Source organism: Leopardus geoffroyi, chromosome D1 (genome assembly GCF_018350155.1).
Source record: "Leopardus geoffroyi isolate Oge1 chromosome D1, O.geoffroyi_Oge1_pat1.0, whole genome shotgun sequence".
Lineage (NCBI taxonomy): Eukaryota > Metazoa > Chordata > Mammalia > Carnivora > Felidae > Leopardus > Leopardus geoffroyi.
In genome coordinates, this window is record NC_059329.1 from 105,716,032 (window position 1) to 105,731,404 (window position 15,373).

Sequence of the window (15,373 nt, forward strand, 5' to 3'; positions counted from 1 at the left end):
TTAGCACAGTGCCGGACACAAAATAAGTAGGCAATAAATGCTAGCTATTATCATAGCATTACCACGTCGGCCCTGTATTAGAGACGTCTGGGCCATGGAGCTGGCGCTCAACGAGTGTTGAATAAAATACTGAACTAGATACACATCTAGTTTTTCCCCACGGGACAGCAGAGGCCAGGGGTCACGTCTTACTCAATTCTGGGCACCCCAATCCCTGCCCCAGGGCTCGACCACGACCAAGAGCATCAGTGAATCCCTATGGCAGGAAGGGGGAGGGCGGAGGCCAGTGGGGGGTGGGGGGTGGGCAACAGCTGGGAGCCAGGCTGGGTTTCGGGTATGAACTGCAGACCTGAGCCCGTCTCTTGCCAGAGCTCTGCCCCCACTCCCAACTCCTTCTCATCTCCTCAGTAAGCCATAATTTATGGATGAACAGAATCAAACAGGACTGCTGGCTGCTGGGATGCCCTGGGGAGCTGCCGGAGAGGGAATGGACTTCTGAGGGCACGCTCACCAGCTGCCCGGGGGGGTGGGGAGAACAGGAGGGGACCCAGAGGGGGAGGAGGTACACACACACACAGGTCACAGACATGGACACCCACAGCTCGTACACACACATGCACACGCCTCAGAGACACTCTTGACACAGACAGCCGTGCAGCCCACACCCCACACATGTGCATGCAGGTGCGCGCACGTGCACACACACACACACACACACACACACACACAGAAGCCACAGAGGCTCACCCCTTGCACAGATACCCGTGCTCATTCACACACATGCAAAAATACACACCTGTGCACGGATACCCATGTACACACAAATACACACACATGCACTAGCCGTGAGACTCACCCCTTGCATGGACACCTGTGCTCACGCTCACACACACCGATGGCCTGGCCACAAGCAGATGTCCAGCCCACTCTGCCATCATGTGGCCTAGGTGTTCACGCACTTCCTCTGGCCTGTGATTCTCTCCCCTGCCCATTATTCGTCTACTCAAATTCCGTCTGTCCTTTTGTTTTTAAAAAAATTTTTTTAATGTTTATTTTTGAGAGAGAGAGAGAGAGAGAGACAGAGAGAGAGAGACAGAGCGTGAGCAGGGGAGGGGCAGAGAGAGGGAGAGACACAGAATCCGAAGCAGGCTCCAGGCTCCGAGCTGTCAGCACAGAGCCCGACACGGGGCTCCAGTTCATGGACCATGAGATCGTGACCTGAACTGAAGTCGGAGGCTTCACTGACCGAGCCATCCCCCCACGTCTGTCCTGAGGCAGAGCAGCCGGACAGGGAATAGACCTGGAGGCAGATGACCTGGATTCAAGTCACACCTTTGCCCCCGAGCTCAGAGGCATTTTTGGGACCTCAGGTAAAGCCCATTTGGGGACCTCAGAGGTTCACCTTCAAGCGATGAGAACAGCCCCTGCCTTCTCATGCTGGGGTCCTGTCGACATAAAATAACAGCTCACGTGAATTGGGCATGCACCTTTTGTGGCAGACAGGAAGCTTACACATGCCATCCCACGTCATCTCCACAACCTGGTACCATTGTTGGCCCCATGTCACAGAGGAAGAAACAGGTATGGAGAACTAAGGCAATGTGAGCCTGCTCCTTACCGCAGCTGCAGAGACTGCCCTCTGAGCGCAAGGGTGTGACAGCCTCCCACAAGGGGCTACGGCGTGACCTAGCCACACCTAACTTTTCTGCTTCCTTCAAGAAGGCTAACCTCTTTCACTCTTGAGGCTTTGTGGCACGAGCTCTTTGCTCTGCCTAGAATACCTTCCTTCCATCTTCTACCATTAGTATCCCTAGACCAAGATGGTCTTCGTTCCCTCCCACATGCCTTTCTGCCTCCCCTGTAACTATGACAATTCATCATTGTGGGTTAATAATTAGCACTTGGTGTCCACCCCACCCCCACCCCCAACTGGGAACACCTGGAGGGCTGAGACCCCCCCACCCCCACCCCCACCACTCATCTCTGTAGCCCGAGGTTTGGTACCTGGGAGAGGCTGGGTAAGTAAGTGACAAACAAATACGTGAAGTTATTCAAGGCCCCAGGTAAGCCAGCCTCTTCCGGGAAGCCCTTCCTTATGGCCAGGGATTCACAGCAGTCTCGTCATTTTCCAAGCTTGAATTCACTGATCTTCTGTCCCATGCTCTTTCCTTGGGGGTTGGAGCCAATGGGGTAAGATCATGTCTCCCCATCGCTTGGGGTCTCCCACAGCCCTCAGCCCAGGATATGACACAGGGAAGCTGCTGGACATGCTGAAATCTGTGCACACAGACTGTTCCCCCCACACTTTGCTTGCTCTTGCAGTCACGCACACTCTCCATATCCAGGCCTCCCGGCATTGTCCCCACACCCTCCCAACCTAGACTGCTTCCCTCTTTGGGGATCCCCAGATCCCAGGCCCTTGCTCTCCTGACCAAATACCTTTCATCACAGCACCGATGTGTGCTCAACACTGAATCACGTTTACAGTCTTTAGGACCCCTCTGGAGGTAAATACTCTCATGCTCGCCTCACAAAGAGAGAAACTGAGGCTCAGAAGGGTTAAATACTTGCCCAAGGGCACAGAGCAGCAGAGAGGTAAAGCCAGGGATGCACCTAGAGTCTGTAAACCTCAAACCCTACAGCTCGTTCTCTCTCTTGTTCCACCCGAGGGGAGCTGAGCCTTGAACCTAGTCACTCTGAGGACAGAGCCAAGAGAAGAAAGAAATTGAGTGAACACAAAATAAAAAAGCGGTCAGGGAGAGGAATTTCCCCCCAGAGTTTTACCAAAGAGAGCCCTGCCTGAGTTACTCCTCCTGGTGCTTCAGAGACTCACTTCACACACACCCTTCCCGGGGACCCTTTTTCCCTCCATTGGCCCAGCCCGCAGCCTTAGTAAAGCACCCTCATTAGAGAGAGGTTCAGTCCCCCTAAACGTCCCCAAACAGTCTGGGGGGTGGTCCCCTGGGGTTAGACACAGATGGGCAGGAAACAGAGAAGGGTGGGGTAGCCCAGGACGTGCCTGGCCGGGTCTCTGATACTGCCTAGGGCACAACCACTATTCCCGAGATAAAGCCGAGTGATGTTGGGGGTGGTTGGGGCTACATCTGCCAGCGCCTTCCTATCCTAATCCTGCCTCCTCCCACCTGATTCTGCACTACTTCCGACACATCATGCCCCGGCGCCTCCCTCCTATCCTTTGGTGGCTGCGTGATGACGTTAGAGGTGGAAAGCAGTGAAAACTGGAGTCACAGGTTTTCAAAGGAAGCACCCTTCCACGTGCCTACTGAGCAGATAGAGATGGGGGAAGGTGGGGGGGGGCATTTACAAGTGCAGAGCTTGCCATCCCTAGGGACATTTGGGCACGGGAAGGGGGGACATTTTCAGTACCTTTCCCACCTTCCTTTCCTCCTCCCGACCCAACACACAGACACACAGACACACAGGCACACAGGCACACACACACACACACACACACACACACACACACACACACCCACAAAGTCAGAAGAAGGCAGAGTTGGGCAGAAAGCAACAGAAAACCAGTGAGCAAAATTCTGAACCTTAAACTGCCAGGCTCCGGGCTGCCTGTCATGCCAAATTTTCTGCCCTCTCTCTACTCTAAAGCTCCCCCTCCAGGCTACCCACCTTGGGAAAAAGAAAACAAGATGGGTAGGTAGAAGGAAGAAAGAAAAAGGAGGAGAAAGAGAGTCTGGCATTCATTTCCCAGGAAAGCTGGTCCTCCACCCTACCCCCATGCCCTCCGGACAGTCTCCCTGAGTGTCCTTCAGAAATCCAAGGAGACGCCCACAACCCCTCGGGCTTCACCTGGGGCCAGAGCAAGGCTGGTGAAAGAGGAGGCCCAAGGGGAATTGTTTTGGAAAGTTACAAGTAGCTGAAAATAGGGGCTTAGCACGAGCAAGCCTCCTCAACCTTGACTGTAATAAAAACAGATAATGCGTGAGTGAGCTAGGGAGAGAGCGCTGGCAGGGGCCGCAGAGGCCGGCTGGATGCAGACGGTTTAGAATTCAGAGGAGATGCCAAGTGAGTAAACAGCGAATGAAGGATTGTCCGGATGGGCCAGGAGCCATTCCAGCAAGAAATTGGACGGGGACATGTCAGGATCCACAAGCACTTTGACTCCTCATCAAGGGAGCAGGGCCTGGTGAGCTACAAAGGCCTCATCCATGCATTCTCTATGCCTTCTCTACCTTGGTTCTCTCTTCCAGCAGAGAACATGGCTTTGGTAATAATGTCTCCCATTTCTTCAGTGCAGAAGAGTTTACAAAGTGCTCCAGAGTTTACCTAGGGGGTCACATCTCTTGCCATATTTAGTGGGATGGGGTATCCTCTGCCTGGTGACCCCTCCCCTCAGTCACCCCCACCTCCCACAATTCCTGGCTTACGGAAGCCTGGTGTATCTGGCTTCAGTCTTCAGCCTCAAAAGATGGGGAGGGGGAGAAAGACCATCTGCAGACTCCAGAGAGCTGCTGAGTCTGGAAGTCATCAGGGTCAAAGCCATTCAGGATGAACATGACCAGGTGCCAGCTCTGAGTTAGCCTAGAATCAGTCACCCTCCCCACCCACCCTGATCCCAAAGCCGAAGAGCCACCTGGGCAGCCGTGAAAATGATCATGTCCGTCAGTGTAGCAGGAGCCCAACAAAGGAGGAGCTCAGGTGGAGGGCTTCTCCACCAGGAGTGTGGAGCAGGGGCAGGATCAGGGACGTGTGATGATTAAGTGCAGGCCCTGACCACTAGTTACTCCTATGAATAATGCATTGTTGTGCCTTGGCCTAAGTCAGCATCTTATTGTTATTAATAATACACGGCTGCAAAGAAGCTGAGGTTGGAATGGTGCGCTCTATTTTATTTGAGGATCTCAGAGCACTTAAGAGTTCCTCTCGCTGATGACTCAACTCCAGCTCCCCAAGTCTCAGCCTTCCTTACAGGCCAGGGCACCTGTCCTGCCCCGACACCCTTCCACCTGATGCTGGGAGCCACGAAAACCTCAGGGGCTAGGAATCTTCCATCCTGGGATTCAGATTCTTGATTGGGGTTTTGGTGGGGGAAAGGGCACACTTAATAGTTGCCAGCTCAAGGGTTCTTAAGGATAGAACCGAATGTGAAGCTGCTCCCGGGGATGTTTAGGAAGGAGGGAGAGATCTAGTGGAAATCCAGGTGGGGAGAAATGGTTGGAGAGAGACCATTGGGGCTCTGAATCCAGTTCTGCCACCCACTGTGTCGCTGTGGGTGTGTGGCCTTAGGCAACTAACTCAACTCTCTGGTCCTAGGTCTCCTCGTTAGAACATAGGGTGACTGAGATTCCCTCTGGGAGGTGCCATTCTGCCATATTCTGGGCCATCATTTGCACCACAAATATTAGGAAGGAGCCACTGAGTGCGCCGCCCTGGGATCTGTCCACGGTGCTGAAGCAGGGGCGGGTCGCAGCACTCCTGTCCTTGGTGCTGAAACCCGTTTCTGTCCTTTGACAGCTTCCTCCTCCAGGCTGCCCTTTGAATTGCCCCTAACGAGCAGGATCCAAAGAACTGGAGCTGTTTCCAGGACTGCAGCATAGCGATTCCACTTTCCTCTGCCAATCGCTCCCCGATCAGCCATGAGCTGAAGCCACGGAAGCGACCAGGCGACTTCAAGAGCTCCCTTTCCCCAGTGAGGTCCTCAGATACTGAGGACCCAGTTAGCAGTCCGACTCATGACCAAAAAAAAAAAAAAAGCCTCCCCGGTAAGGTAAATGCCATATCCCATTCCCTCAAGTGGGGCCCGCCGAACTGCCTCCTGGCGGCTGGTGCGGGTACTGCGCTTAGAGCAGAAACAGAATGTCCCCCGCGGTGGCACTGGGCGGGTGAAGGAGTGGCAGACAGTCCCCGTCGCCGTCCCCTCAGCCATTCCGGGAAAATATGGCGCTCTGTGCTTTCAGCGCTGCCTAATAACCTGCACGTTCCAGGCAGTCCGACCGCGTTTAGGCCGCCTTGGGGCACCATACTGCCTGGTTCATAGCAAAGACTCAACCCAGTGGTCAACCCGGACCAAGCTAAACTTCCTGCTCCCTCTTCCCAGAAGGGTGGGGTAGATCAGTTTAAACAAACACTTTTCCTCCCTGCAGTAGAGCCAAACCTACCAAAAGGAACACAAAGGGTTGTAATAGGCCTCCCTGAGGGCAAAGGCTCCCTACCTCACACCCACCCAGATGAGAAACTTGCCTAAAGCCCTTCTCTAGGAGAAAGTGGGAGTCAGGGAAGAAGGCCACAGCTTCACCCCACTCCTGTTCCCTACGCCACAGGTTGGGCCTCTTTGATAAGCAGATCGGCTTGGTGTTTCTAGGGACTGCTTTATTTTAGCCCCACTGGGTGTAGAAATTCCCCTCTTTCCAAAAACAAACAGCAAAACAAATAAAACCACCCTAAGACAATACCCCAAATCACAGCTTCTCTGGGTCCAGGTAGGGAGTAAAGATAACAGTCGTCAATTACAGTAGATACAGATAATATAATTTATTGAGCACTTACTATAGGCCAAGAACTGCTAAGAGCTCTGCAGACTTCATCTCCTTTAAAACTACAACCCCTCCCCGGGAGGAAGCATGATGATCAGCATTCTACAGATGAGGAAAGTGGGGTCCAGAGAGGTGAGGTGACCACTCAGGGTGGTGCAGCTGGCGTGTGTTGAGACTGCCATAGAAAACCCCATTGTCTGCCCTTAATCTTTCAGCTCCGCAGGATCCACCTTGCCATCCTTGCATGTTCTGGAAGCCTCACTGCTCCACCCCTCCACATCCTCACATCTCCTATGAGGGCAGACTGGAGGAACACAGTAACACCTCACACTCCCACAGCACTTTACAGCCCGCGAAGTGCTTTCATAGCCATTGTCCGAATCAACCCTCGTGATACCGAGGCATTTTTCTGATTTTACAGGACAGAAAACTAAGGCACAAAGAAATAAGTGACTTGCCCTCAGTCACACAAGGAGTAGTGGAACCAAACTCAGATGACAATGGTGGTACTCCCAGCCCAGGGCTCTCTCCCTATTTCTGCAAGGCTGGGGTCCTGGGGGCAAGCCAGGGAAGGGATCCAGGGGCTTCCCGAGACCCTGACCTCGGCTGCTTCTCTCCTCCTGGTCTCCAGGGGCCATCAGTTGGCTCTGCTTTACGTTGGAATCTCAGAGTCTCATTCTAAATGAAATTTTTTTTTTCCAGGCAATTACTTCCTACTAATTAGGAGGCAAGGCTGCCAGTCCCTGGGCCCTGGGCTGACCCCCTTTCTGAACTCACAGGGGTGGGGGGTTATTGAGATACTGAATAGCAGCACCAGCCACAGAAACTGCCTGGCTCAGCCCCATCAACCCCGTCATCTGAAGGAGGCTGGGAAACTTTTGAGGGCAGGGGAGATGGTGGAGGAGTAAGGAGCACCAAGGAACTGGAAGAATGGAGGCAGAGGTGGGGACACTGGGGAAGGAGGGACTGTGAAGTGGGAGAGAGCCAGGGGACAAGAAATGATGGGGCCTAGACATGCCCCTGCAGAGTAAGAGAGAGACCTAGGCTCAGGAGCAGCAGGGGCAGCCAGGAAGATCGAGAGAAACAGGGACATTTCTTCCATGTTGTAGGAAGGAAAAAGGAGGAATCTCAGGAAACTGAGAGACAGAGGAGGGGGGAGAGATCTCCCCTCTGCAGAGGGAGAGGAAGGAAGGAGGCACCCTGGAAAATGGTCAACATTACTAAATTGGAGGAGGAAAGAGAGAAGGAGATACTGGGAGACTCCAGGAAGGAGAAGGAGAGAGGAAGGACAGGGAGGAAGGAGGAATTGCTGAAGGAAAGCCCGGGGGAGACAGGGAGGAGAGCGGGGGAGGACGGCTGGAGTGGCAGCTCCCAGGGCCCCAAGAAGGGCTCTCTCTAGTCATCGTCCTTGAGCCTCCCCAATGTCAGTGCCCAGCCAGTCGGGCCCACATGCCCTCCTACGCAGCCACAGGTGCGGGCTGGCATGATGGCAGGCCACCAGTCGGCTCAGGCCCCAGATGCTCCGCTCACTCAGGGAAGCCAGCCGACCTCTCTTCCTGTCAACCTGCCACCCCCTCCAGTGAGCTGAGCCAGGGACTCTCCTGGGTCACAAAGCAACATGACCAGGAGGATCTGGGACTATGGGGTCCAGCCTTTCTAATTTACAGAAGGAAAAACCAGGACCCGAGAGGAAATGGTGCTTATCCAAGTTCATATACCAAGTGGGTGATGAGGCCAGATGTAGAGGGCTCAGGGACTAAGTCCCAGTGGTGGGTCCTGTTCCTTTCTGGGCAAAACCAGTAACAGGAGGCAGAGACGGGTCTTGGCTGCTTGCAAACTGCCCCTGAGCAGTCTAAGCCCTGTGAAGTATGGAAGGGAGTAAGGGTAGTCAGAGGCTGAGAGAGAAGCAATTTTCCACCATTTTTTAGGAGTTTATTTATTTTGAGAGACAGTGAGCGAGTGAGCAAGCGAACACAAGCGGGGCGGGGGCGGAGAGGGAAAGAGAGAATCCCAAGTAGGCTCTGTGCTGTCAGCGTGAAGCCCGAACTGGGCTGAAACCATGAGATTATGACCTGGGCCGAAATCAAGAGTCAGCCACTTAACTGACGGAGCCAGCCGGGCGTCCCAGGAAGTCACCATCTATGGAGCACTGGGTGGGAGCATTCTGCATGGGTTATAATTGCAGCTAACATTACCGAGCATTTATTAGGCACAATGTTCCAGTCACTTAAAGCATTGCATGCAGGATCTCATTTTCTTCCCACAATAACCCCATAAAGTATGTATTACTGTTATTCCATTATAGGGAAGAAACTGAGACTCGGGAAGGCTGAGTAATTGGCCAAGTCCACAGGCTAATCAGAGGCATGTTTCTAAATCAGGCGTCTAACCACTGCCCTGAGGACCCATCCACGCTGGCATTATCTGAAGATGCTCAGATCCCCAAGTTCCCATGATCCAGCCCAGCCCTGGCAGAATCTAGGCCCCAGATGCCAATGTGGTTACAGTTCTGTGTTGTAGGGACTTCTTGTGGTCCAAAGCGGGGGCGGTCTCATGAAGTTAAATTTGAACAAGCCCCGTCCTAAGGCACTGGAGTCTGGGTTCTAACTCTGGCTCTGCCACTCACTTACTGTGTGACTTTGGGCAGGTCACTTGCCCTCTCTGGACTTGGCGCTCCCACCTGTGTCACTGAAGGGGAGAACCCGATAATAAGAGCTAGTATGTGCATGGTGCTGACTCGGTGACAGGCACAGTTCCAGCCAGTTTATATACATCAACTCATCGTATCCTCCCAACAGCCCTCTGAAGTAGGTGCTGTTATCACCTCCACTCTACAGACGGAGAAATGAAGCACTGAAAGGTTAAGTGACTTGCCCGAGGTCACACAGCCAACCCGTACATGGCAGAACTGGGATTTGAACCCCCTTACTTACAATTTCTTTTAATTAATTAACGTATGCATTATCCATAACCTCCAACCCCCCAACGTGGGGCTTGAACTCACGACCCCAAGATCAAGAGCTGCGTGCTCTATTGAGCCACACAGGCACCCCATGAACCCCATTATTTCCCTGATGAGTCTCCCAGCTCCTGCCTAGGGCCCCAGAGAGGCCTTCCCATGTTCCTGTGCCCGGGCATACATGCCATCATGTTTCCACACGGGAAGCACACACACCCTCATGTGTCTGCCGGATGCAACACGTGTTTGCTGATGCTTCTCCACCTGCGCCTGGGCTTTCGCCCACTTTTCTGTCTGGACTCGCTACATCCGCCCGGTCATACGTGTCCATGAGCTTTTTGGGACCTAGATCCGGCCAGCTCCAGTGGGCCCCCACGCGTGCACACACACGTGCCCCCCTTTCCGGGCACTGGCTGCCTCGTGGCGGTGGGGGAGGGGGGGCCTGTGCCAGGCTTTCGCACACAGCCACGTGGCAGTGACGCGGGCCACCACACCCCTTCTCCTCTGCCCCCCTCCAGTGCCTGGGTGGCTCGCACATCACACTGCACGCCTGCCAGCACCCCCATCCACGCTGCCCTCCTCACGCCTCTCCCCTAACAGAAGCAGGCACCTTCTCCAGGAAGGAAGCAGGCACAGGCCCAGCCTGGCTCCCACGGCCTAAAGATGCCAGCCAACTCAGGGGTGGAGAGGGAGAAAGAGCCATCGACCAGAGAGGCTCTGAAGGGCCTGGGTGCCACGGTTCCTGTCTGAGACTAAGCCCTCCCTTGGGTCTGAGGGCCGGAGCTCTCAAGACCCAGAAACGGGGTCAGGTGGGGGATGTAGGGCATCCCTGCCCATCACGTCTGACTAGGGCTCTCGAGCCGTGAGGGCTGCTCTGGCCAAGTTAGCATTGTTGCACCCCCCCAGCACCCCAGCCTGGTCCCTGCTCTCTCCTCCCCCTGCCCAAGCATCTCGGAGTTCTGGGTATTTTTAGGCCTCAGCTGACAGGCTGTGAAATCGCTTCCTTCGCACCTCCCCAACCAGGCGGGGGCTGGAGAGGGAGGAATGGGGCCGGGGGGGGGGGCCACACACAGCCGATTCATCAGGCTCCTCCAGGGCTGGCAGGTGCCAAGCAGCGAGTGAGGGGTTCCTCCCTTTCTCCTCAGAGCCTCCCCTTGACTGAGAGGAACCTTCCACTGAGCCTGCCGAGAGGGAGAGGAGACAGGGTGGGAAGGGAGCTGCTCCCCACTCCAGGGACCTGAGAACAAAGGCTTTAGGGGATGCCACAAGCACTGAAGGAGGCACTGGGGACCCCTCTGTGTCCCAACACCAGTTCCCAGCACTCCCTTCCAAGTGATGGGGCGAGAGACGGGCTGGCTTGGATCCTAGTGGGATTAGGGGGCACCGGGCAGTGCAGCCTGGTGGTCAAGACCCAGCCTTTGGAGTGAAGCTGACACCCCTGCTCTACTGAGTGACCTTGTGGGACACTTCAGGTCCCCGGTGGGTCCTCTCTGGGCCTCAGCGTCCTCATCTGGACACCAGTGGCAATGCCGTCTCCCTCGCAGGACTGCTGTGAAGAAGAAATGCAAGGCTGAACGTGGAGAACGAGGGGGTCTGTGGACCCGCCAGGCCCTGCTGGGAGATTCTGTCTCGCCACCTTCCCCGACCTGCAGCCCCGCCCAACCACTCCTCTGGGCTGCCTTCCTCGCCGTGGCCCCTGAGGGATCATCCTGGCATCATGCTCTTCGGTGCCCATCTGACCCTCACCCCCAGGGAACAAGTCCCCAGCTAAGGTGGGTAGGCAGTGTAGACCATCCCCGCCTCCCTGCTTCCTGCCGTAGGGGGCACGTTACACATCTTGTGTGCACACGGACCCAAATACCAACACGCGTGTGCGACTCAGCGCTGGCTGTGAGGGCGTTTGCCCTGGGACGAGGCCCCAGGGAAGTGGGAAGGCGTACCCAAGTCCTGCTGTGAATGGGCCCCTGTGCCAGGGGCCGTGGGCACGGAGAGGGAGGTGCCTGCCTAGTTGCCGTGGAGATAGGTTGGCTCTGGTGGGGCTCTGGAGCTCAGGCCTGGCAGCGTGAGCTGTGCGGCTCTCCCAGGGCCTGGCCCAGAGGCCTGTGGTGTGGGGCACGGTTCACATCCAACGCCCAGGAGCATTTGCCGTGTCCCCTGGGCCCTGGACTGGCCCCCCTTGGCTCTACGTCCCTCTCTGGAAAGCTTTTTCTGATGCCCCAGATCCCTAGGGAAGTCCCCTGGCAGTGCCCATCTGAACCTGTTGTCACCTGGTGTCCCCTTGACGGCCCATTACCTGCCACAAGCTTTCCAAGGGCAGGGCCCCAGGCCAGCTGAATGCTGCAGACCTCCTGGCGTGGTGCCTCAGACTCAGCCCTGTGCAGGGGAGAGACCCAGGAGGGGCCGGGCAAAGGTGGGAACAGATATGTTAACCTGCCACTCTGGCTCCATACACCTGCCTGGCTCCAGGCCTCCTACCCTCCACACTGCTGCAGAGTTAAAAGTTCTTTAATAGAGATCTGCTTGAAAGTCATCCATGGCTCTCCATTGCCCTAATTAAAAAAAAAAAAAAAAAAAAAAAATCCAGTTTTCCTGTTTCAGAATGCCAGGACCTTCACAATCTGGCCCAACCTACCTTTCCCAAGCCTCAACTCCGGCTAGTGTCCCCTAACAGCTTCCCTTCTGGCCACGTCCAACCACTCAGTGCTGCTTCAACTGAACGAGACCCCACTTCCGGGCCACTGCATGTGCTGTCCCCCGCCACACCGAACGCCTCACCCCTACTGCTCACGTGGCAAGCTCTTAGCCTCTCTTCAAAACTCAAGGCCCCGGACTAAAGCTCATGCTCTTTGGGTCTGCTGGTGTTTGCTGGAACCCCAAGCCAACTTCTCACTGCAAGCTCCCCCTTTCCAGAGTCATCTGTGGATAGAAGAGCTAACACAGGTCATGTTCTTAGAACGGCACCTGGCCCGTAGTGATCACTCAACACATCTTTGCTGTTCTGAAGGTAGCTGACTGACACTGCTCCAGTGGAACCCCCGCCCCCCGACTCCTCCTCCACCAGGGCTGAAGCAGGCATGTCCTCCCTGGAGCTTCCGGAACCCCCATCCCAGACATCAATCACTTGGTGCAGGATAATGACAAGATAACAGCTGTCATTGGCTGAGTGTTTACTATGTGCTGAGCTCTCCGCCTAAGATGTTTCCCGCCTTACCTAGCCTCACCCTCCAACCCTCGGGGAAATAAGAATCATCATCGTACCCATTTAACAGAAAGAAACTGAAGCCAGAATAGCGGTGTAACGGGCTCCAGGGACAGCGCAGCAAGTGTCTCTGCCAGGATTCAGAGATAGCTGTTTGACCCCAGAGACCTCGCTTAAGCAAGCCACCCCCTGCTGCACGTGTACAGAGTGCCTAGCAAATACTAGGCGCTCCTGCTGTTATTATCGTGCTATTGTTATTATCAAGGGAGGGCGCAGGACGTGCTGGGTGACCCGAGAGGGGCTTCCTTACGCTGGACCCCCTATAAAGCATGAAACCCCATACCTGGAGAAAGAAAGTGAGGGCTCAGAGGGGCCCTTGGGCTGCCAGGGACGGGGGTCAGGATGGCGAGGAGGTGCGCACGACCTGGGAAACCCGAGGGGGTACTGGATTGAGCAAAGGCTCAAGGGGGCTGTCGGGGGCCCAGGCTGAGCGAGGGGGAGAAGGCCTGCCGAGTGCTGGCTGAGCTGGCCACCGCTCTCTGGCCCCGCTGACACCACCCGTGGTAATGAGACGGATCCAATTTGTACCCAGGGCCCCGCCGGGAGCAGCTGCCGCGGCAGGGTTTGAAGTAATTTAATTGGACACATTAGCCACAGAGCTCTCTTCTCTGCTCCCCCCCATGCGGGGCCTCACGCAGGCACCCCTTGTGGTCTCCCATACCCCACACCACCCCATCCTGGCTGGGGGCAGGCTTCACACTTCATCAACCAGCACTGTGAGACCCCTACCTACTAGGGCTGACCCCCCCGCCCCCGCCCCCGCCCGGTGGCACACCTGCTCTCTCATTCCTGGGGCTCCTGAGGGTTCTGGAACCAGAGAGTTGGCTGGGCTCTCTGTAAGCCCCAAGGTCTCCCCTTTCTCTGATGCAAGTGGCAACTGTGGGAGCCCCCTGGGGCTGGGGCTCAGACCTCTCCCTCCTGTTTCCTCTGATGGATACAACAGGTCACCCCCTATCCCCCCCCAAGCCTGCCCAAGAGCCGCCAGCTTCCTGCGGCTTCCAAGAAGGGCATCAAAGGAGCCAGGACCACTACCAAGATGGGGGTGGGGGCAGCCTCCTCTCAGGGCTCGGAAGGAGGGGTGCGTACACATGCAGGGAATCGGATGTAGTACACACAGGTGCGCGTGCGCGCACGTGCCCTTGGCCAGACCCGCATGCTGTCGTGAAAATGCTCGTATCTGTACCCACCAAAGCTCCAACACCCCACACCGATGCACGTCGCACAGCCAGGTGAGGCCCTCCCTGCTCCCAGGAGTTGGAAGCCTCAGAGCCAGCAGGTGGAAGGGTGTGGCAGGGGGCAGGCGGGGCCCCTGGAGGGCACAGGCCCTGCCTGCCTGGGTATATATAGGGCCAAGGGAGGCGCCCTCCCCAGCGCTCTCCGTCACAACTCCCCGTGCACCTCAACGCACCTAACTACAAATACACTCATTAGCTGCTGTTTACAGCCCGCCCGGCACTCAGACGAGCGAGCGCAGCTATTACCCAGTCCAGCTGGCACCCGCACCCGCACGTAGGTACACACGGCACAGTGCTTTCCCCCGCCGGCCCCGCCCTCGCTTTCCACCCGCGCTGTGGCCCCACACGTTCAATGACAAGAATACATCAATTCCCCAAACATCCCGGCTCCTGATCCAAGCGCCCCGCCCAGCCCCACAGGGGACGCACCCCTTCCTAGGGGGCCCTCTGGGTGGGAGCTGTTACAGAGCCCCCCCAGAGCAGGCCCGACGACCGCCAGCCCACCTCCCAAACCAACGGGGTCCAGGATTCCAGGCGCACGCTCTGGGCACCATCCAGCCCCTTCCACAGGTCCCAAGCTGTCTGCCAACTCCGTTCCAACCCTCGGGGAATACTGCTGGGTGAGACCAAAGCCATGCCCTCCAGACATGAGTTGGACGGGGGCCCAGCAAGGCTGCCCCCTACTGCCTGGACGGTCAGGCACCTCCGTGTCCACGGAACTGGCACCACCGGCTGGGGTTCCCTTGCAAGGCAGGCGGGCACCCGGGCCGGACCTGGCACGGGCTGGCTCCGGCACCTGGCCAGACCAGTGACCGCCACGACAGAGAGAGCTGACCTCACCGGCCTCATGTGCCACCTGCTGGGTGCTGCCCACGGAGCAGAGCTGCCCACACCCACCTGGGATGCACTGGTGCCTCTGAGGAGACTGTCCCAAAGACTCCCTTCCAGCCAAGAGTCCCTGGCTCAGGACTGGGCCTCCTGCCCCCCACGAGGCCCCCCTCACTGCTCCTCTCCCTGCTCACTCCCCTGGGGGAAGCAGTTATTGAAAACGGTCCATCAGATTCAATAAGGATTCAAAGTCCCTCAGAGAATAGAGAGTGGGCGGGCAGTGGGGGTGGGAGAAAAGGAGGGGTGCCACAGGGAAGGAACCGCCCACTCCTCCCCTGCCTTTCCCTCAAGGCCTCCTGCTGCGCTGGGCTGGAGGGGATGCGGAGGGGGACACCCCTTCCCTGGTCCTCTATATTGCCTTCCGTGCGCCTTGGGCCCAGGCTCGGGGTCGGCAAGGGGCAGGGCCCAGGTTCCTAGGGCCTGACACCCACCTGTTCCCCTGCCTTCCAGCTGTCCCTCACCTGTCACCTGCTGGCCTGCGTGTTCCCACCCCAATCCAGCCTGCTGTAGCCTCTCTTCCCCA

At 56.5% G+C, this 15,373-nt stretch overlaps 1 protein-coding gene and 1 long non-coding RNA gene across 9 annotated transcripts in view; one reads left to right on the forward strand and one right to left on the reverse strand.

Moving 5' to 3' along the window:
• The window catches only part of SYT7 (synaptotagmin 7), a 62,832-nt gene that overhangs the window by 43,235 nt on the left and 4,224 nt on the right, over nt 1–15,373 (reverse strand). The gene's annotated exons all lie outside the window — the stretch shown is intronic.
• On the forward strand, nt 1,940–12,623 carry LOC123601793. The gene is made up of 3 exons (XR_006714254.1): nt 1,940–2,018; nt 11,013–11,240; nt 12,053–12,623. It is a non-coding gene; the product is annotated as an uncharacterized LOC123601793 (long non-coding RNA).